This window comes from Odontomachus brunneus, unplaced genomic scaffold (assembly GCF_010583005.1).
Source record: "Odontomachus brunneus isolate Ranch 3 - 2012 unplaced genomic scaffold, Obru_v1 Obru_scaffold_354, whole genome shotgun sequence".
In the NCBI taxonomy this organism is placed as follows: Eukaryota; Metazoa; Arthropoda; class Insecta; order Hymenoptera; family Formicidae; genus Odontomachus; species Odontomachus brunneus.
The window spans coordinates 51,281-65,372 of NW_022639804.1; the positions used below are offsets into that span (position 1 = coordinate 51,281).

The following is a 14,092-nucleotide window of genomic DNA, read 5'->3' on the forward strand; positions in this document are numbered from 1 at the left end:
TGAAGTTTACTGAGTGGAAATTATCGTTTGACTGAATCACTCCGTACGATCATACCGAATTGCCATGATTTCGCGCTTGCTCAGTACAGGAAAGACTTCAACCTATACTATCTGTAAACCCTTTCGTATAAGAATACGGAGTGAAATGAATATCGCACAATCGCCATACGTTTGATCAGCTATTACAAAGAAGACACTTGTTCTGCAACCACGATCGAGCTTACTCCACGAAGGTAATAATTTATTAATATTATCACATTCGAGATTGTTATTTTTGGTATATTCACTCATTTGCACACGCGTTCGTAATGAAACGAAAGAACACAAATTATTAAAACACAGGTGAACTTTTAACAAACACATTTAACAATTGAGACGGTTACTTTACATCATATCGGGTTCAATTTCACAAACGATCACATGTTATCCGTACAGTTTGTGTGAAACTCGAATATTCAACAGTTGAATCAGTGTTTAAGAAATCACTTTCTTGTCTATTCTATAAGTAGCGATTTTTTTATTATTATTGCAAAGCACGGATGCGATTTCGCTTTGATGCAATTGTAACATTATGTCACCCAACGCTTTATTTCTGTAATTCACGAAATAAAATAAACCGCTTGTTTTAAAAAATTTATTCACTTAAAACAAATATCTTCAAATTATACAAAAATTTAACGCAACATTTATTACAGTAAAACACATTCGTAGTTAAAGTCTCACGCAGTTTGCACGTAATTTATGAGAAGCTTTGTACCAAATTTAGAGCAATTTTACACTTAACTTTACGAAAAAACAATATACATGACCATTATTACAGTGTAACTTTATAAGTTTGATGATATCAAAGTGATATCATCAAAATAAAAAACTTAAAATTATAAATCTTACCTACTAGAAAACATTGTATAGAAGAAAGAATATTCTTCAATATATTGTGTTTGTGTAATCATCGATTGTAGGCCAGAAAAATATTATTTCATGCTTATAATAGAACATTGTATCAATCGAAACGTTGCAAGAAGTAGTATCATGACATTAGTTTTATATTAGCATAAATTATTTAGATAAAGAAATGAATAAGTGAAAACGTAATTTTTTCATTAAATAGTGAACTTATAAATAGCTTTATTATCAGATGCATCATTAAAAATATGCTCCTGGGCGCCTTGAAAATATATACAAAATGAATAAATTCCTTAACTAATATGCTCCAAACATGAAGCAAAAAAAACAAATAATCTTACTTCATCCTTTTTTAAAGATAAACAACTTATACTATACAGAAATTTATATTTCTTCATAACAAATCATATAATAATGCACATAAACATGTTCAGCCATTTATTGATTATGAAACGGGTAAATCGTGAATAATCAATTATAGAAGGAATAAAGAATAAACCTATTTTTATTTATAATTTTATGTGCAGTAATGATAAACAATTAGCATCCAAAATGCATAATTCAGAACAATAAAATTAAACACACAATGAACAGGGAAAGATATCAACCTAAAAAAAGCGATTATTCAGTTTGTCTTTTTTTATGTAATGACTATTTTTAATAAATAATATTTTCTTGATAATATTCTTAAAATATACTTATTCCAAATTTTAAAAAAATTTGTTAACAAGGATTTATTCTTTTTACCGGAATATTATAAAACTCTATTACAGAAAAGTTTTGTTCAATTCTATGTAGTAAATTAATCGAATTTCTGTTTTAATTTAATATTCTTAATTAAAATGCTAAACTTAGTGAAATTCAGAATATATTTTTAACAAATTTTTTATATTTAGATATTTAGATGAATTTATGACAGATTTACGGATGTATGAATTTATGAAAAATTTTAAACAAGTAATACATTTTTTTAATGCAGTATGCACTTCCCCGTGTGACTATTATATAAAGAAGACATTCTTCTTATCGCATTAACTGCACGAAAATTTATGTATTCTTTTCATAGATATTTTACTGTTTTTAACTTTTCTAACGAGTCTAATTCTAAAAAAGTGTCTAATTCTTCAGCTAGCATCTAAGTAGAATCGTAAGTTATTATACTATAATCATCAAGTCTTTTCCGTCTTCAGCAAATCGTACCAGTTACATTTATACGTTATAGTCTGAAAATGAAATTTTACGCTTTAATCATAAATCTTAACTTGGACTAACAAAAACTTAAAGGAGTATTAGGATTAAGCCATATGCGTAGTAAATATAGACATTGGTGGCTGAAGGCAAACATGCAATGTAAATCTAATAAAAGTAAATTGCAGAAAAAAGTAACATCTTATATAATTATATAGATTTCATATAAGTGTACGAAAAATAATAGTCCAAACATCACTTTCTTAAAATAAAACTTGAAACGTTCAAAATATTTTACTAATTGTACATTATTTCTATTTGTATAAATATTTTTCTTATTATTATGTAATAATTATGTAGCAATTATTATATAATTATTATGTAACGTTTCCAAAGTTAATTTTAGAAACAAAGGATTACGGTTATATTTTAGAAACAAAGGATTACGATTATCTCTTCTTTCTAAGCAATAGAGTTCTGGATTTGGTTATTCTAAGCGAAGAGAAAAACCCATTCGTTCGCAGTAACATTTGAAGTTCTTATTTTTTGCGATATGTCAAACTTTGCCACATAAAAACGCTTTAGTGAATCTTTACCTCGAGAGCGAATATTTTTTGCTAGCGCATAAAAAGCGAATATTTTTTGCTAGTGTGTAAAGCTAAGATAAACTTTGTTGCCAACTTTTGCAAACTTTCGTGGAAGCATAAAGTTCTATAGACAGATCTATAGACAGGCTATAATAAAGCCTGATTTTTACGAGGTTTCCCTACGAAGCGATAAGATTAAGGCTCTGCTACTTCTGAAGCGACCATATTGGTTTGATGACGTTAAAAGCGAGAAATGACATACCAAAAATTCCTTGCATTTTATTGCTTTATTTTTTACTTTTTCTTGAGGGACTAAATATTTTTCTAATCTTCTGAAATCTGTAAGAAGTACAGCAAACTCATATATCTGGCTGATATATCACGTAGCATCGTAAAATAATTCCTGAAATAATGCTATATTTTTCGACTGTCACGGTGGTTTGACAGCTAAGATACCAGCCTGTATGGACACATTTAATTTCTCGATTTTCACAATGTATCACCAATATCACTGAGTTTGCTGCATATTTTACAGCTGTGAGGATCACGATAATATACACATTTCACGGAGAAACAATGCGATAAAATGCAAGTAATTTTCCGAGATGTCAAGCGAGACCTAACGTGAGTCTAGCCTAGTGTCAGCCAATCAGCTACGCTGACACGGTTATTTCATGTTCTCAACACTGCTAGGCGCCACCGTCAACTCTGACTTTCTATGCGGAGGTAGCAGAGCCTTAAATGTCTCTTTGTATAACACAACTATCAGTTATACAAAATTTATTTATATTTCTCTCTTTGAATGCATTACATATATAATAAGCAATATTAAATAATCATACAAAATAGAGTCGTTTAAAAATATTGCGTTCTAATATTCTACAAGTAAGTAACAAAAGTAAATAATACAAAGAACAAATTTCATTTTGTACAACGAAATATTATGGGAATACTAAAAGTAAAACACATTTCTCGATGCAAAGAATAGTACGTCGTATGGAGAATGAAATATTCGATAACTCTTTTATTTACTATGACGTTTGACTTCACACGAAAAAATAATTTATAACAATTAATAAATTAATGTTTATGGATATTTATATTAAGCAAAAGAACTTTAATTAACATACTATTTAACATCACATATATAAAAAAAATTGAATTAAATACGTATTTTTTTATACGATTTTACAGTTATTAGAACGTCATGATCGTAATTTTCTCGCTGTTTTAATGAGATTATTTTGTCTTGCTTATTAAAATTAACGGAAATTAATATTTAATTGAGTGACTACCGTATCAAGCGGTTATATCAAGCCGCTGCTATTTTGCGGCTTGCTCAGAACAATAAGAATTTAATTTGCCTTATGAATACCTTTGTAATATACCTTGAATTTATGAATACCTTTGTAATATATCTTTTCGGATAATAATAGATAACAAAACATATGGCAATCGTTATATTTTAAATTAGTTATTGCAACGTAACGTTTTCTCTTCGAGTATACGGAAACTACTTATCTGATAAATGTACTTGTTCATTAAAATTGATTACTACTTTTTATTTCTCATTAGAGCATACAATCAGAAGAAATATTTCATGATGAGACAAAAATGAAGCAAACTGATCACATTTTCAAGAGATACGGTAGCGTTTCGTATAAAATTAATGCATCAAGTGAGGAATAAGCGCGAGGTCGACTGTATCTTAATACGACACTTTTACTTCAGCAAAGGCAATATTTTTCATTACCATTATAATGACAGCTGACTAAACTGATTTCTAAATAAACTCAATAATTCTCCTCAGGATCTAATAACATAAAATTATTTTTATTTTTACTTTACATACCTTTTTATGGAAGATGTTCTAACGTAAAGTCAGAAATTAACCAAATTCTATCATCCAGAAATTCATAAACATCGTCGTCGACTAGTTTCAGCAATGGTTCTTTGCAACTAAAATCACAAAATAGCACTATTTAGCCTATCCATTTATGCCACAAAGTGATCCTTCGCATTTGGTACTGTTCTACACCTACACTTTTCTGCAAATTTTCCTTTTCGCACTACTTCTATACATTCAAAACGACATGCGCACGCTTCCGCATGTATTACGCACTACTTTCACACATTTTCCACATACTTTCCCATTTTTTCTGTATTAATTCCGAACATTTTCCTAATTAAATCAGCACATTTCTTGCGTTTCGCACTATTTTCGTACAATAAGTACTATAAGTAAAAATCCGCAACCTGTTCATATTAATTTCGCACTCTTTATACATTTAATTTATGGCACTTTTGTATGCACCTTTTTACATATTTATCCGGAGTACTTTTATATATACCTAGCATGTAAGTCGCGGTATTTTTCGTATGCATTTTGTATTATTTCCATACATTTTTCATCATCCTTTCTGCATTAATTCTGTACAATTTATGCAGCATACTACACTATTTTCACATACTTTTCGCATGTAATATACACTACATACGTATTAATTCCGCATACTTTTCGCATACATTTCTCATTTCTTCTTCATATTTTCCATTTTCTTTCTAGAATAATTCTATACATGTTTTGATTATTTCCATTAATCTCTCGTTGTCAGCAAGACAGATACATATCCCATTGACGTCTTCACCACCTAAAAAAATTAAAAATAATGGAAAATGGACATATCTATTATCTCGTATATAGTATTAATAAATAATCGCTTCGAATACAATGTAGGATGCAATCTTATTACGTATTTTTTTCATATAGTGACTTAACGACACATTATATGTTAGAGCACGATAATAGCAATTAATGAAATTGTTACTTTTATTGTTACTTTATATATATATATATATATATATATATATATATAGTAACAATAAAAGTAACAATTTTATTTATTGCTATATATATATATATATATATATAGAAAAATAATTGGATGAAATGAAAGATTTGAATAAATTTATTTACATATTTTTTTATAGTGTATAATAAAAAATAATAGATATACTTGCGACTGTTTCTTAGCAACACGCGTAGAACATATTGACGTATTTATGTCGAAAAATAATTGTTCATGCGTCGCTTGCATCGCTTGCATCGCTTGCATCGCTTGCGTCGTTACTCCTCCTTCAGTTGTCAACCGATAATCACCGTCGCTAAGAGGCAGTCGCGTTTCAACCATATTTTCGATCAATTCGCGCTACAGAGAGCGTCCCACAGCATCGCGTTAAACTTCTATTATTAATATCTCGAAATTTTACGTGATCCTTTGAAAAGTCAAGAAATTTTTTGTTCAGTTTGATCTAATCTACTTTCACACGTGCATATTGTATGTGTGTGTCTTGCGTCAGCATATATATGATATTTAAAGATTGTATATATTTATTTCGTGTACGTATAGACTAGATTAAATTGAACAAAAAGTTTCTCTACCACTTTACAAAAAAACACGTAAAATTTTTAGTTATTAATCAAAGAAAATTGGCGAATGGTCGCGTGTGATATTATGAGTGGAATGTTGATGACTGGATCTCGATAATCAACGTTCTTTCTGCTCGCTACTTTTTTCTAACTCGTCGTGCGCGCTCGGAGTTCAACGCTCGCCTAACACAATATTACTCTACTCGCACTTTGAACGGTGATTGATCAGAGATTAGCGGCGCGTGAGAAGATTAGCACGGTCCGGGCACAACACTCCACTCACAGTAGTGATGGGCTTTTGTGGGTTTTTTTCGACACACACATACACAAGCGGGAGCCCCGTGCGCATGCGTAAACGAGTCTCAGCGCAAGAGCGTAAGAGTCTTGACGCATGCGCACGGAGTCTTCCATCCAAGAAAAAACCCACGAAAGCCTATCACTGGCTTACAATATTACACAATATTATTCACTAATCTTCTTTAATTAAATCTTCTTAAATAACTAAAAACTTTACGCGGTTTCTCGCAAAATGTTAAAGAAACGTTTAGTTTGATCTAATTTACACGTGTATACTAAATGTGTACAAATGTTCAGTCATCCTGTAAAAGTTTATTAGATGCACAATCATATGTTGGGATCGCGATCGTCAATTAATACAACAGAAAGTATAAAATAATTTATAAAAAAAGATCATCAGAAGTTGATAGAAAAAGGAACTAAAACTGTAACGAATAATTACTTCTTGACTAAAAGTCACAGCAACAAATTACTTTATTAATAGGTAATTAATTACTTTTAAAGAAAAGTAACTTATTCTAAAGATTGTTATATATCATAATATTCTAACTGCTTTCCGTTTACAGCTTAGAAACATATATATATATATATATATATATATATATATATATATATATATATATATCATAGTTTGAAAAAAAAGGATATTATTGTGTGTAAGAGTTACATGGAAAAAAAATTTACTTTTCCCTGCCATCTCACCGTTCCAAACAACTCCAATGAGAAGGTCGCGAACTTTCCAGTTGTGAGTTTAAGAGGAATCATAGATCGATATACAATAAACATTAAGACCCTCGCATCCTTCGACGGTAGATCGTACCATTTGCATTCGTACACGCTGTACGCCATGCCAGTACTCTGTAAAATAGATTCAAAAGTTAAACAAGTCATTATTAAGACGTACAATCGTTTATCTCTGCCAAAAGTTTTTCAGCTGAATAAGTGTATACAAGTGTCAACATCATTAAGGCATAAGACACGCTAATTTGATATTAAACATCTCTGAGTTCTTGTCGTTTATTTTCTGAAAATAATAAAATTCTGAAATAACTTCAAGCCATCTTCAATTATATGTGTGTATATGTTATATATAATAACTAAGTTCAGCATAGATCACGGACCTATTCTGATTGCATCATAGATCAGGCTTCTGTACAATATATTAGTCTGTCCTCAAACATGTCCGATCATGATACAGGTCCTTCCGTCATATTTCGAAGATATCATTATTATACAGGATATCATTATTAAACATTAACGTTAATTACTTATAAGACGTAAAGATCATAAGAGAAACGCACACGAACTCTGTTTCACTTACCGTGAATATCTGAAATGTTTCGAAACACAGCTGAAAAGTAGCGGCCACCATAAACAACATTGCACTGTAGCAATTACCGATTGTTTTCACATGCCTTCAAAACATTTTCGAATTTATTCCAAAGTGGGAATAAATTATTCGATAATTTCTATACTTTTTATTCCAATTAATATAATATTATGTTTCTCGTTATGCAAATAACAATTTTCAATGTTTATTTTTCACCGAAATGTCGTCCGATATAACAAATTTTATTTAGTACACTAGTAATCACACATAAATTGTATTGCATTATATAACTATTCCGAGACACGATTATGCAATTTTGATATGACATTGTCATTGTGGTAACTTTTCGCTCTTTTTTTTAAACTTTCTCTACCTTTATTGACACCCATTGAAGTTCACTGTGCAGAAATTATCGTTTGAGTCGCTCCTCACAAACATACCGAATCGACATGATCTTGCGCTTGCTCAGTGTTCGAAGGATTTCAACCCCTACTATCCATAACTATCTTTGTAAACCCTTTCAACAAGAGAGTAAAACGAATACAAATTTCTAATTAAAAATTATTTAATTAACGATTAATTTGAAGGAATTCAATTAAAACTGTTGAATTAACGATTAAAACGAGCGAAAATAATTAAAAATTATTCGATTAACAATTGAATATAGTCAATGTAATTAAGGGTTATTTAATTAACAATTGATATAAGCAATATATATAAGCATATATTCATCTCGGTTGGTTACTATGAGCAATGTAAATAACTACGGTTACAATTTGTTTCGATTGACATCGATTGGTTGATCATCTTACTGCGCTTTTTGATTAAATTTGCTTATATCAATTGTTAATTAAATAACCCTTAATTACATTGACTATGCTCAATCGTTAATCGAATAATCTTTAATTACTTTCGCTCGTTTTAATTGTTAATTCAACAATTTTGAATTAAATTCCTTCAAACCAATCGTTAATTGAACGATTTTGAATTAGATTTTGAATTAGATTTCTTGAAGTTACTGGTTAATTAAAATACTTTTAACTGAATAGACTTATATTGATCGTTAATTAAATTCAATAATTGAAAAAGTAATTACTCGCAATTCTGATCAGAAAAATTACTGAACGTTGAATGTCGTTGCAAGTTGGCGAAATTGTTTCGGATGTTAATGTTAGTTATATTTAAAGTTTAAAGTATTTTAATTGCGCGATATTTTTATTATTAGTATATCTTCTTTATCATTATGTAACATTTTTAAACTTGATTTTGGAGAAAAAGAGTTTACTGTTTAGATCACTGTTTTATATTTTTGAGAAATAAAGTTGCTTTTACTCTAGGTGGAAACAAAAACCAATTTACGGTAACATTTCAAACGCTTGTTTTTACGATATGTCAAACTTTGTCACACAAAAACACTTTAGTGGATCTCTATCTCGAGAGAGAATTTTTTTGCTAGTGTATAAAACTAAAATAAACTTTGATGTCAACTTTTACAAACTTTCACAAAAGCATAAAGTTCTATGACAGATCTGTAGATTGGTCATAGTAAGACACGATTTTTGCGAGATTCTCCTCTAAAGCAATAAGATTAAAATTTCTCCTTGAACAATCATCTGTCATATAATATGTATTTATATTTCTCTCTTCAAATGCGTTAGATATTTAATAACTAATAATAAATAATTATACTCAATGTAAAATCGCGTTTGGAAACGTTATTTTCTGATACTCTTTAAGTGTATATATGTATATATGAGTAAGAAAAATAAGTTATATAATATAAATTGTAATATTTTTATATAATGAAATATATTATGAAAATATTGAAAAAAAACATTCTTTAATACAATACGTTGTATGGAGAGTGAAATGTTCAATCATTTTTGTTATTTACTATTAAGTTTGATATCATACGAAAGTAATTCGTAACAATTAATAGTTTATTTTTCTTCAATATTTAGATCAAAGGAAAAAACTTTAATTAACACAGTCTATGATGTCATATAAACTGTAATGCATTAAATAAATATTTCATGACGCGATTATGCAATTTTAACAGAATGTCGCTGTGATAATTTTCTCGCTCTTTTGTTGTAAAAAGATTTGTTTAATCTTCCGTGATGCTCATTGAAGTTAGCGTGTCGGAAACTTTTGTTTGACTGAATCGCTCCTCGCGAACATGCCAAGCCGCCGTGATTTTGCGCTTGCTCAATACAGTAAGGATTCAATAGCTACCATCTGTGAGTACCTTTGTAAACCTTTTCGGACAATAATCGATAACAAAATATATGGCATACAATCGTCATACGTTAAGCTAGTTATTGCAAGCTTAGCGTTACCTCTAAGAAAACTGTTTACCTGGTGAAGGTATTCGTTCCTTAAAATTTACTGTTGTCCTTTCTTTCTCGCTATTGCATAAAATCAGAAGAAATATTACTCAACTAAAATGAAGCAAGCGGATTACATTTTCATCATCAAAAGACGCTACAGCGTGTCGTGTCAAGTAAACGCGTCGAGCGAAGAACGAAAGTAAGGCCGTTTATTTTAACGTAATACCCGAGCAGAAATTGAATCTAGTGATTGTCTAGTAATGACATAGAAAAGTTGGGTCTTATATCGTTACTAACTAGGAATGTAACGCTCACTTCTCCTAGTGGCTGTACCAGAAAAATTATCTAGTAGCTAGATACAAAAAAATAACTTGTAACTATAATTGGTATAAGTACTAGATAGTTCTAATGTCCAAATCCTATTCAGGATTTACCGATGATTTTCTATCTCGTTACTGTGTAATCATTTTCCATCTAGCCACTATCTATGTAACTAGTATAGTTACTAGATAGACCTGACATTCAAAAGACTGAGTAGGAATATTTAGCCAGTCACGAGCTAGTGACTGGCTAGAAAAGTTATCTAGTCATTACTATCTAACTACTAGTCTTGAAATCTGCTCTACTAGATACATTTTTGCTTGGGTACTTTTAGTTCAGAGATAAGATTTAGGAGATTCGAAAGTAATATTATCACATTATTATTATAACGGCTAACTCGACTGAGTTCTAACTAGATTCAATTGATTCCTCAGTGTCCAATTACATGATGAAACCGTTTTTATTTTTGCACTATATAGTTTTAGATCAAAGATATTCTAACGCAAAGTCAGAAATTAATCAAGTCCTACTATGTGGATATTCCGAAACGTCGTCGTTGTCCAATTTCAGTAAAGTTCGTTTGCGACGCACACTACGAGATTGCGTCATTTGCGTTTATTATCACAAAGTGGCGCTATGTATTGAGTCCCGTACTACATCTGCATATCTCTGCAAACTTCGCACATTCCTTTTGCTACTATCATATATTCTAGGCAACATGCGTACTTTACGTATGCATTCCGCATTATTTTCACATATTTTCTATATCCTTTCCGCATAGGTTGAAACATTTGCTGCATACGTTCTTCACTACTCAGTCAGAACTATAAAATCGATTCAAGGTTGATTCGACATCGAAATGATCGATGAGCCGTTGAATCAATATAGATTCAACCCTTATCGACGTCGAATCAACCTTGAATCAATATGTAATTCTGACTGGGTAATTCTGCACACTTTTCGCATTAATTCCACATTCTTTTCGTATGCATTCTATACACCTACCACATTTCACAATACTTCCATACATTTTCCGCATTCTTTCTACACTAATTTCATACACCTTCTGCATCACTTTTGAACACTTCTCCCATGCATTCCACACTAATTTGATACATTTTCTGTATCCTTTGTCTAAATTCGGTATGTATAATATTCTGTATTATTACTATACATTTTTTCCAGTCATTTCATACTAATTTCGCAAACTTTCTGCATATATTTAGCAATGTTCGCACACACTTTTGTTTGCATTTTGCGCTACTTTCGCATCAATTCTGCATTACATTCGCAAAATTTCCACATCCTATAAATCTTAGAGAATTTTATTCTTATACTGAGGGAAAAATTACCTTAAAATCAACAAATATTTCTTTGATGGGTGCCATTAACATATTTATTTAAATCTGAGTTCTCTTTATTTAAATCAAATATTGTTTATCTAATTCTATATAATATTGTTTATCTAATTTAAGTAAACAATGTTTGGTTTAAATAAAGAGAATTTAGATTTAAATAAATATGTTAATAGCACTCATCAAAGAAATATTTGTTGATTTTAAGATAATTTTTCTTTTAGTGTATAAATAGCTTTAATAAAATTTATGTAAAACCTAAAGAAAAATAATCTAAATACACGGTATTCTTAGAGTTAGAGGAAAGTGTTCTTAATGTTAAAGAAATTTTATTTTACGTTAACTATCTTCTTATGGATGTTGATATTTGCCCAAGTCGAAATTTCGGTTATGCGTTAAGTTTGTAAATATTCGAACTTGTAAGCCAGTGAAAGAAAGTTAATATTTGACAGAAAAAATACTAGTGTCTAAAAGTTGTCACACATTTTATACGCTTACGTTCTTTAATGGTTCTGATCCTCCCCCTGAATTGTTGTTTTTTTTTCTAAACACACATGGCTGTTGCTTGATTTTAAAGATGGTGCGGCAGTTATCTGAAAAACATTGACACTATCCTTATGACTTATGCTTATATAATGTATCCTTAGTGTTTACGAAGCATTGTTATAATTGCATTTTTGAATATTATAGTAGATTATAAATTTCAACTCGACAGACTTTAGCCTATCATATAGTACGACTATTTTTTATTGTTACTTTGTATATATAGAAAATATTGGTTGCCACAATTTTTATATGTTGGTATAACAAACGCTAATTATAACAACAGGAACGAACCTAGGCAACATAATGTTTAAAATCGGGACATAAGACGTCTTAAAGATCATTTTTAAGATGTCTTTCAGACGATTTACGTATAAATGTCTTTAAGATTATCTTTAAGACGTCTTATGTCCCGATTTTGACATTATCTATTGTCTGGGGACAATAATACGTAAGAAGATGATGGAAAAAGAAACAGAAATTTTAACCAATGGTTGCACCTTGACTAATTATGATAACGAGTTACTTTATAAATTATATGAAGTACTTCTGAAAAATAACTTTTCCAAACTTGATATAAATTATAACCAAATAAAGCAAAATAACAAAAAAATTATGCAATCTATATTTTAAGAAAAGAAGTTTATTATATGTAAGAATTGGATGGAAAAAGGTATATTTTTTACGGATATTACCGCTCTGAATAACTCCAATGCGAAGGCCGCGAATTTTTCAGCAGTTTAAGAGGAATCTTAGATCACAATGTACGATAAACATCAAGTCCTTCGCATCCTTCGATGATAAATCGTACCATTTGCATTAGTACATGTCATACGCCATTCCGATACTCTGTAAGTTAGATTCCAATATCATACATTATTATTAGATGATAAACACAGTTGTTTGTCTCACACATCGCGTGTAAGAAGATATACTGTTTAAAATAATTAAGTAAAAATGAATAATATTTAGGAGATTAATAGAGTTCATTTTATATTAGAAGAAGATTATTCTTTTAATAAAAGTTTTCATTTTGAATAAAGGACTACAGGAAATATCGTTTTGTAAATAGAGTTCTCTTTTTTGGTATTAATTGTATTAGTTTATTAACTGTATAATTTTAAGTGTGTAATTGTTAAACAAATCCTCTTGTTGCAGCATGAAAGCATAAAATCTCTGATTTGCATCATTCACTATAAAGACTTGGAAATCATAAAAGTACAATTGAAGAATCAGAAAGTATCTAAATCAAAAGAAAGTATCTAAATCATATTGAGGAAATACAGTTCATTTTCAATCGTTGTTGCAAACTTTAAAACATAGGTATTTCTGAAGATTAATTATAAGTTCACGATAAAAAAAGGAAAGGAAAGAAGAAAAACATCTACCCTTACACTATCGATAAGAAATTATAAACCTATTCAGATGTTTGTAATTCTTCACGATCTGCGCCAGGTTGCTTCTGAAGTCCTCGACCGTTTTTACTCTGCCTAGATCGTCGGAAAGATTATTCAGTCTTTCTCGTAAATTTTGGAACTGACTGCAGACGTGAAGCACCAACATGGAAATGAAACTGTTATTACCGGTGTAGGACACTCGTGCTGTAAATCGACAGGATCTGACATATGCAAATCAGCTCGAAGACCGGACTTCTGGTGATGCTGGAGGGAAAATAGGCTGTGGCATCATGGGACGAGTGGAATCGCTTTGCTATATTCTGAGATCCATTATTGAGATTCTAAACACTAGATACTGCTTACTTGATAAGAGGCAAAAACTCTGATCGCGCAAAGATGAACGAGTAT

The 14,092-nt window shown here is 30.2% G+C and overlaps 1 long non-coding RNA gene across 1 annotated transcript; it reads right to left on the reverse strand.

Moving 5' to 3' along the window:
* Positions 1–12,289: 12,289 nt before the first annotated feature.
* Positions 12,290–13,747, reverse strand: LOC116853544. Its single transcript, XR_004379998.1, has 2 exons — positions 12,983–13,747; positions 12,290–12,337 (listed from the first exon to the last, which is right to left on the reverse strand). It is a non-coding gene; the product is annotated as an uncharacterized LOC116853544 (long non-coding RNA).
* Positions 13,748–14,092: the final 345 nt, after the last annotated feature.